Below are 8994 nucleotides of genomic sequence, written 5' to 3' on the forward strand. Positions count from 1 at the left end.
AAAAGTCAACTTTCTTTTAAAAATCAATTTTCACTAACAACCTCCCACTTTAAAATTTAAAAACATAAGAAAAACATTTTCCATTGAGCAGTTTAGTCTATACAACACTGTGTGTAAGCAAAGGTATCTTACGACTTAAACCTTTACATAGTGTAGATGATTCAGAATATACTAGAGTAACCCTTAGTTTTGAACTCTATCTCTAACAACATCTCTCACATAATATTAAACGTCGAGAATTTATTTTAAAAACTGGGGGTCATGCATTTTTCCTAGAAAATACAGTACTTGACGTTTTAAAAATGTCAAGTTCAATTAATGGATTCTTGACGTTTTAAAAACATCAACAATTGTAGAATATACTGGGTAGCATTGCAACACTACGTATTCTGACGGAAAAATAAAAAATGTGTGCGCCTCACGCATGCAGATCATTGCAATGCCACACTCTTCAACAGCGTTGCAACGCTCTTTTAGTAGCGTTGCAACACTATCAGATAGATTTAAAGGAAATTTCAACAGATTTAGTCGATTTTATTCGCAATACACTCGAAATCTTCTTGTTTTTTCACTTTTCTTTGATGTATCTTTGTTATTCCATCAATCTTGAAGAGATTCTTCATTGAGGTAAGTAGATTTGAGGCATGAACTTTCAAAGTTAGGGCTTAATCTTGATTTTCTTATTTATATTGGGTTTAATTCTTGATTTTCTTGGTTTAATTAGGCTTAATCTTGATTTTCTAGTTTAGATTAGCCTTAATCTTGTTTAGATTAGGTTTAATTCTTTATTTTCTTGGTTTGAGGCATGAACTTTCAAATTAGGGCTTGATTTTCTTGATTTAAGGTATAAACTTTCAAAGTTAGGGCTTGATTCTTTTGGTTTAAGGCTTGAGCTTTCAAAGTTAGGGATTAAATTTTAGAGAACTTGCCAAAGTTGGGATTGTCACTTTGTTATTAAATCTCATAATATACTCTTGTTTCATATTGTTCTTGAATGAGATTGAAATTTAAAGAACTTGCCAAAGTTGGGATTGCCACTTTAATTCATTACTTTGCCAAAGTTAGAGCTTTAATTTTAGAGAACTTGCAAAAACTTGCCACTTTTCTTTAATTAAATGCTTGCCAAAGTTAGATATGTCAATGTATCTAATTTGTTAGGGCTTTATGGACTAAGTAATGCTTTGCCAAACTTGGGTTCAATTTTTAGTTATTGAAATTAATATATGTTTAGCACATTAGAGCCCGTGCACACCTTGGGTTCAATTTTTTTAGATGTGCTTGTCTTTGTTCTCTGATTTTCCTTTAGGTTTTTTGATTTTTCTTACTTTCTTGAGTTGGAATGTTGTAGATCTAGAAATGACTAATTCTGTGCATTGCGAACTTGTTTGTTTTTCACAACTTGTTTTTTTAAAGTTGATCATTGTTTATCATCTTTTCTTACTAGATTTATAATCATGGATAAATCATGGATACACAAGAGTAGATTATCCAAAGATTATGAATTGGGTGTGGAAAACATCATAAAACTTGGATTTTCTAATACAAATAGCTCCTATATTCGTTATCCTTGTTTGAAATGTGGGAATTGTGAAAAGCATATTAGCAAGGATATTAGAGATCATTCTTGGATATGCTGAGATGGTGATGGCCAAAGAGTCTAATATTTCTTTACAACTTCCAGTTGGACTTTTTGGCATCAGTCGAAAGAGTTGTGTCCTACGAGGACATAATTAACTTTTGTAATATGGATGAAGTCAAGACAATGACTTTGATGGCTTACATGACATGAGTAATGTTATTACTTTTGTAGACTTTAGTTCTGACGTTTCTTTCCAATTTTGGTCGTCTATATTTATGTTATGAATCTTTTGTAGGTACTTACACTCATCCTTTATTGATTCAAAGGAAAGTTCACAATACACATTTGTAGATTCATCTCTCATTTCCTCTGGACATAACTCTCATGAAGTTAAAACTCAAAACCTGTGTCGTAGACTGATGGTCTTAGAAGCAAACCAAATAGTTTTTGCTCCTTTTAATCTTGGATGAGTTAAAAACATGTTTTGTTTTTATCAATTTCCATTAGCAATAAAAATATTAATTATATTTTATTAACTAGTGGTCATTGGGCACTACTTGCTATAAATGCATATGATGATACTGTGTACTATCTAGACTCAATAAAGACAACATCACGGGTGGATATAAGATATATAACTGACACGTAAGTTAACCTTTTTCATTTGTAATGTTTGTTTTAAAGTATACTTTATTTTAGCATTTGTGATTTCTTGACAAATATGGAAATTGCGATGTTTCAATTTCAAAAGAATATTAAAAAAAGCCAGAAGCAAACCTTATAGGGAACAGTAAAGGCAAGTATAAATTAACAATGACTACTTATTTGTCATAGTAAGTAGACATTTATTGCGTAAGAATTACTTCATTTTTATTTACTGGTTTATTCTTCGTGATGTCCTTTACAAGTTGGAAGCACTGAATGTGGATACTAAGTCATGAGGTATATGAGGGATATTGTGACCAAAAGAAGTATTGTCATCTTAGATATGGTATGTTATCATTATTTTAAAATTTCAAATAGCATAGGGAAAAATAGAATCCATTATAATATTTGACTTTTATGTTTATAGATTGATACAAGGAAACATACTCACAAATCGATTTAGATGAGGTGTGGATAGAGTTGGCTGAATTTTTAAGTTGCTACAGGTGATCGTGGTTGGTCATTTTGGATGTGTTTGTTCCGGCTGATCAATTTATGGATTTACTTCATATCCATATAGATGTAAATATCTTTTGTAATTGTTCAATTTATGGATTAAATTGTTGGTAGGTAAATCTCTTCTCTCTGTTGATAAACATTTTCTCTTGACCCTTGTAATCATTATTTGGCAGGTAAGCAATATAGAATTTCCTTTTTTTGGAAGTCCACCAGAAGGCAAGGAAAATTGGAGTTAATACATTATGATATTTATGGGTCTATTCAGGTGGAGTCACTTGGTGGAAATAAATATTTTGTCACTTTTATTGATGATGCTACTTAATGAACTTGGGTGTATATGTTGAATAAAAAAAGCCAATTGTTCGAGATTTTTAGGAAGTTTCATGTCATGATAGAAAGGGAGACCGAATGAAAATTGAAACGTCTTTGATCTGAAAATAGTGGTGAGTATATTTTCGAATGAGTTCAAGTATTATTGTTCACAACATGGTATTAGACATGAGAAGATAGAGCTTGGAACACCGCAACAGAACCATTGTGGAGAAGGTGAGGTGTATGCATAAAATGTCTGATCTTCCTAAGAATTTTGAGGTGAAGTAGTGCAATGTGCCGTGTATTTGATTAATCAATCTCCATCAATTCCTCTTGGCTTAGACATTCTAGAAAGAGCATGGAAGTAACATGATTCCACTTATTTGCATCTTAGAGTCTTTGCCAGCAAGGCATACATGCATGTGCCTAAGGAATAGAGATCAAAGCTTGATTTGAAGACCAATCCATTTGTTTTTTTTTGTTTGGTATCTGAATAAATAGTATGGTTATATGCTCTACGATCTAGAAAAGAAAAAATTAGTGAGAAGCAGAGATGTAGTATTCTTTGAGCATGAGAAAGGTGCAAATCTTCTTAGTATAAGGTACACTTCTACTTTAGAGTTTTGTTTTGATACTACTAATGATTCTACTTCTACTCCTTCTGTTCTTCAGTCGAAAAATGAGAATGTTGATGATATACATGTTATGTTGGTGAGATACAACCTGATGGTAATATACCAGATCATGTTGATGATGATGATCTTGATAAGTCTTCATCTGGTAAAGAAATTCATGAGGAAGATGCATATGAGGAAGTGATTCATGGAGAAGTTCATTAGGAGGGGGAGCAATCTATTACCTCAGTGGAGAATACCTAGGCTTGAAAGTCCACCAGAATGCGTAAACCTTCAACAAGGTATTCAAGCTTAGAGTTCATTCTAGTTAGTGAAGATGGAGAGCCAGAGAACTATCAATAGGTTTTGTCTCATGATGAAAAAGACTAGTGGCTCAATGCAATGAAGGAGGAGATAAATTTCTTGGAAAAGAATAGAACCTATGAGCTAGTGAAGCTTCCAAAGGGCAAGAAAATATTGAAAAACGGATGGGTTTGTAAGTACAAGAATGATGGTGAGAAGATAGTGAGGTATAAAGCCAGATTAGTGGTTAAGGGATGCAACCAGAAAAAGAGCATTGACTTTGATGAGATCTTCTCTCCAGTAGTCGAAATGACATCTATCGCAGTGTTGGGATTAGCAATAAGTCTTGATCGTGAGATAGAGCAACTTGATACAAAAACTGCCTTTTCACATGGTGACTTGCATTAAGAGATTTACATAGAGCAACCTGAAGGATTTGAAGAAAAATGGAAAGATAAACTTGTTTACAAGTTGAAGAAGAGTCTTTATGGGATTAGACAGGCACCAAGGTAGTGGTATAAGAAATTTGATTCTTTTATGATAAGCAATGATTATAAAGAAACTATAACTTATTCTTATGTGTATTTTAGAAAGTTTCCTGTAGGAAACTTCGTCATTCTTCTTTATAATATGTTGATAGTTAGACAAGATATAGATTGATTCAAAATTTTAAGAAAGACTTGTCCAAGTCATTTGACATGAAAGATTTGGGTCTTACAAAGTAAATCAGAGATTGCTCGGATAGGAAAGCTAGAAAATTGTGGTTATCCCAGGAAAAATATATTGAAAAGGTGCTAGAAAGATTCAATATGAAGTACGTTAAGCCTGTTAGTACACCACTAACGACTCATTTTAAGCTAAGTAAGAGAGCTTGCCCTACAATAGAGAAAGAGAAAGAAGTTATGTCATCCATTCCTTACTTTTCTACTATTGGTTCTTTGATGTATGCTATGGTGTGTACTAGACTTGATATTGCACATGCAGTCAGTCTAGTTAGTCATTTTCTATCCAACCTAGGTAAGACTCATTGGGAAGCATTGAAGTGGGTCTTCATATACTTGTGAGACACCTCTAAATTGAATTTATGTTATGGAGGTGGAAAACCTACGCTTGAAGGCTATACTGATGCAGATATGGTAGGTGATCTTGATAACAGAAAGTCTACCTCAGGTTATGTGTTTACATTTTCAGCAAGAGTCTGGCAATCCAAGCTATAAAAATGCGTAGCATTATCAACAATTAAGGCAGAGTCTTGCAGCAATGGAAGCAAGCAAGGAGATGTTATGACTTAAAAGGTTCCTTCAAGAGTTGGGTTTGAAGCAAGGTGAGTACGTTTATTTTGTGATAGTCAGAGTGCAATCGATTGAGCAAGAATCTAATGTATCATGCCCGTACTAAACACATTGAAATTAGATATCATTAGCTACGAGAGATGATATTGAATCTGAAGAAAGTCCACACTGACAAGAATAGTACAGATATGGTAACTAAGGTAGTTCCCGGAAGTAAGATTGAACTTTGTAGTAAGTTTACCTGGATGAGGTTCAAGTAATCATGGGTGTAATTGAGTCTTCCCTATGTTGGGTTGGAGGGGGAGATTGTTGGGGGTGTCTAGCCCACTTGTTGTCCAAGCAAGACTTTATTTTAAACTTGTATTTTGTGAGCCTAATTGGGGCTAACTTTTTGGGTTGAACCATCTTGAAAGCCCTAGGTTTTTTTTTATGTGATTTGAGGACGACCTTAGGGAAAAAAGAGAGAAAAAGTGGTAGAAAATCGGAGAGAAAGACAACAGTTCGATTTTTTAGCGACAACTTTCACAAAGTGTTGATTGCTGGAGTTTTAACCGTTGGATTGTACTGAAATGTAGTCAGCCTGTTCGGGACACAGAGGGTCTCATTTTGAATTGTTGGATCATTGTTTGAAGTTCTGGTTTGCCCGTAATCACAACCGAACAGAACTCATAAAATTGGGTGATTTTCATTCTTTTTATCTCTCAAGTGTTCATCTTTTAGGTATGAAAGTATTGGTGGGTAGTGAACCTTTGTATGACTGATTTGGCCTTTTTCCCTCAATTTTATCATAATAAGAGAAGTTGACAAGGGTGGACTCCCCACAAGTCTTGTGGTTTTTACTCTTCACATCGAAGGGATATTTCACGTATAATTCGTGTGTGCTATTTGTTTTTAGTCTTCCAAAATTTTATGGTTTATTGCTATCCGTTGTTGGTTGAATGCTTGGTGATTATTTTGTGATTTATTCTTGGTGTTTTGGAGAACAATTATTTGATTTATTGTTTTGGAGGAGATCCTAGTGGGTTGTTGTTATATTATTTGGGTCCTATCAATTTTGATTATGAAACTCCGTATAATATTTCTAAAAAGTTCGTAAGGGATACTTTGACTCTCATTATAACCTAAAAAGTGTCTAAGTGTCACATGATTCTTAATGGAACACTTTGTGTCTCAAAATTACCTAAACAAATCCAAAAAAGTGTCTAAGAGTCACTTGTTGGCTTTCAAAATCACTTAAAAATTTAAAAGTTACCAAGTGTGATCCTTCATTATGAAAATCCCATAAAAAGTTGCTAAAATGTGTCTAAGTGATATATAGAAGCCTTCACTTCTAACTGCCTTCAATGGCATTTAAAGTTAATCGACATTAAGAATTGGGTATCGCAATAAGCTAGAATGCAAAGTGTATCACAAGTTTCTTATAAAACATGGTTCATAAACAAAAAGTGTGGCCAAACTAACTGTGAAATGAATAAAAAAATGATTGCCATAAAACAAAAGGAATTAGAAAGCTTCATAATTCATACAATCATTTTGATCACCATGGCTTGTGCAATAAAAACCACAAAATTCTTGAGCATATTCATACAACACTTGAAAAAGAAAAGACATTGTGTGTCCCTTAACTCATATAGTTGCAATCAAAAGCATCCTGTTAATTTTTTTTTTTTTTTTTTTTTTTTTTTTTTTTTTTTTTTTTTTTTTTTTTTTTACCGTAGCCTTCAAAATAGTCTTGAAACTAATTATCTAAAGTTTAGGGTTTTCAAATAACACTTAATCAAAGAAGTCCACGTTCGAACTCTTCCTTATGAATGTATCATTTTTATGTTAGCATATCATTTAAACAGCAATAAAAGCAAGCTATAAATTCGAGTGACATCACAATCAAAATGTTTAAGGGAGTAAAAGTCAAATATTCAAATTAATCAAGATGCATAGAACATAGTTGACAGATATCAAAGGTTTCCTTCTCTATATCCATGGAAATTTGTCATATGATATCAGATCACCTCGAGCGACTTTGCATTTCTTTGTATCATAGCTCTTTGATACAAAAGTAATGGGGTACTACATGTTTCTATTGAATTTTCATTATCACGCATACAAATAAAATTTAAAACTACTTTGAATCAATTTCATGTACAGGGACAATTGCATTGGACAAAATGGAAAGATATTATAAAAGTTCACCATTTTTCTTCTTCAAATTGCCAAATGGGGAGTGTTTAAGGGAAACAACTAACAAATTAAAACTAAAACAATATAGCAAACAAAACAAAGAAACAAAAATAAAATAACTTCTTACTTTCCTTGAGATTATCACATATTTCAATTATGAGATTAGTAAATAGTTAGTATGTTGGTTAGATCTTTTAATTATAAATAGAGAGAGTGGGTGGAGAGTAAGTGTATGAAGTATTTTGTGGGATTTCCATAATTGAAAATTTTGTGAGAGTTTAGCCCTCTCGAAGGACTAGTGGTTACCTTGTTACTTCTTTTATGAGATTATAGTATATTTCAATATATTTTTATATTTGATTGTTCTTGATTTTATTCTGAATTCTTGAGTTTGTTCTTGTTAAGACGTATTCTAACAAAGTATTAGAAGCTAGCTAAGAAAAGTTTCCTTATATGATAGTCACTGAGACCTCCCAACTATTAAGTTTATAAACTTTAAAAAAATAAGAGATGAACTTGTGAATAGTGTTCGGTTAAAAATGAACTTTTGCTTCCTACAAAATCTTAACAATGGGTTCTATGGATCACATAACAACTTCTACAAAAATAGATAGAAGGGGGAAAATATAAATTACTTATTTTCAAAACCATCCTCAAAAGTATAGAAGTTTAAGAGTCTAATGATGTGAGTGACGATTGGAATTTCATCCATTTTTACTTGTGAACCAATGGGTTCTAGAGCAGAGACAATTGTTACCATAGGGTAAGGTTATTCCATGTCAAAGTTTTTTTAAAAGATAACAATGATGAAAACAAATATTTACGGTAAAGTTGACCAGTTGAAATTGACCTCATATAATAATTGCAAGTTGAAATGAAATTGAAAATTTAGATAAGAACCTTCATAAAGGCTCTTCATGCTTAAGGCTCTGCAACTTAACAAGAGTTGTGGCTTCCCACAAAATTTCAAAGAGAAGGCATTGTTTGCTACGTTATTTATCTTTGAACTTAATTGCAACAAATAGTGACATCAACATGAAACGAGTTACATTGGAAAGAATATAATAGAATATATCAGATTTGAGAGAAACTTTGAAACAAGTTCATTCAAGCCGAGTATATACCAGGATTTAAAAAAGTTGCTAGAAAGTTTGTTCATGGAAATATGAAGGACTAAATTAATGCAAAATTACCTAAAATTTGAATGATCCTCAAGAGTACAAAAAAACTCACTACAAAATTGAAAAAAAAAAAAAAAAAAAAAAAAAAAAAAAAAAAAAGCAAGATGATAGTGGTAGACATACATAGTTTCTATGCCACAAACCTAATAAAATTGTAACTTATTTGTTCATTGTACTTAAGCATCAAAATTGTGGAGAAAAGATGCTCTTAAAACTTTTTTATGGTTAAAGAAAGCAACAATTTTTCTTTATCTTATTAAGAATTTTCTTTGGGGCTAGTTTTTCCAAAGAAATCAAAGTTTTAGTGGTGAAATATTATCATGGTTGGTCTCTCCAATCATTGGATCCTCTTTAAATTTGGAACCCTTTTT

General features: G+C 32.3%; 1 pseudogene; it reads left to right on the forward strand.

Annotated features, from left to right (window-relative positions):
• The first annotated feature begins 1744 nt into the window (after positions 1-1744).
• On the forward strand, positions 1745-3065 carry LOC150035692 (uncharacterized; annotated as a pseudogene).
• The last annotated feature ends 5929 nt before the right edge of the window (positions 3066-8994 follow it).

Source organism: Benincasa hispida, chromosome 6, assembly GCF_027475165.1.
Source record: "Benincasa hispida cultivar pf3 chromosome 6, pf3_genome.v1.1, whole genome shotgun sequence".
In the NCBI taxonomy this organism is placed as follows: Eukaryota; Viridiplantae; Streptophyta; class Magnoliopsida; order Cucurbitales; family Cucurbitaceae; genus Benincasa; species Benincasa hispida.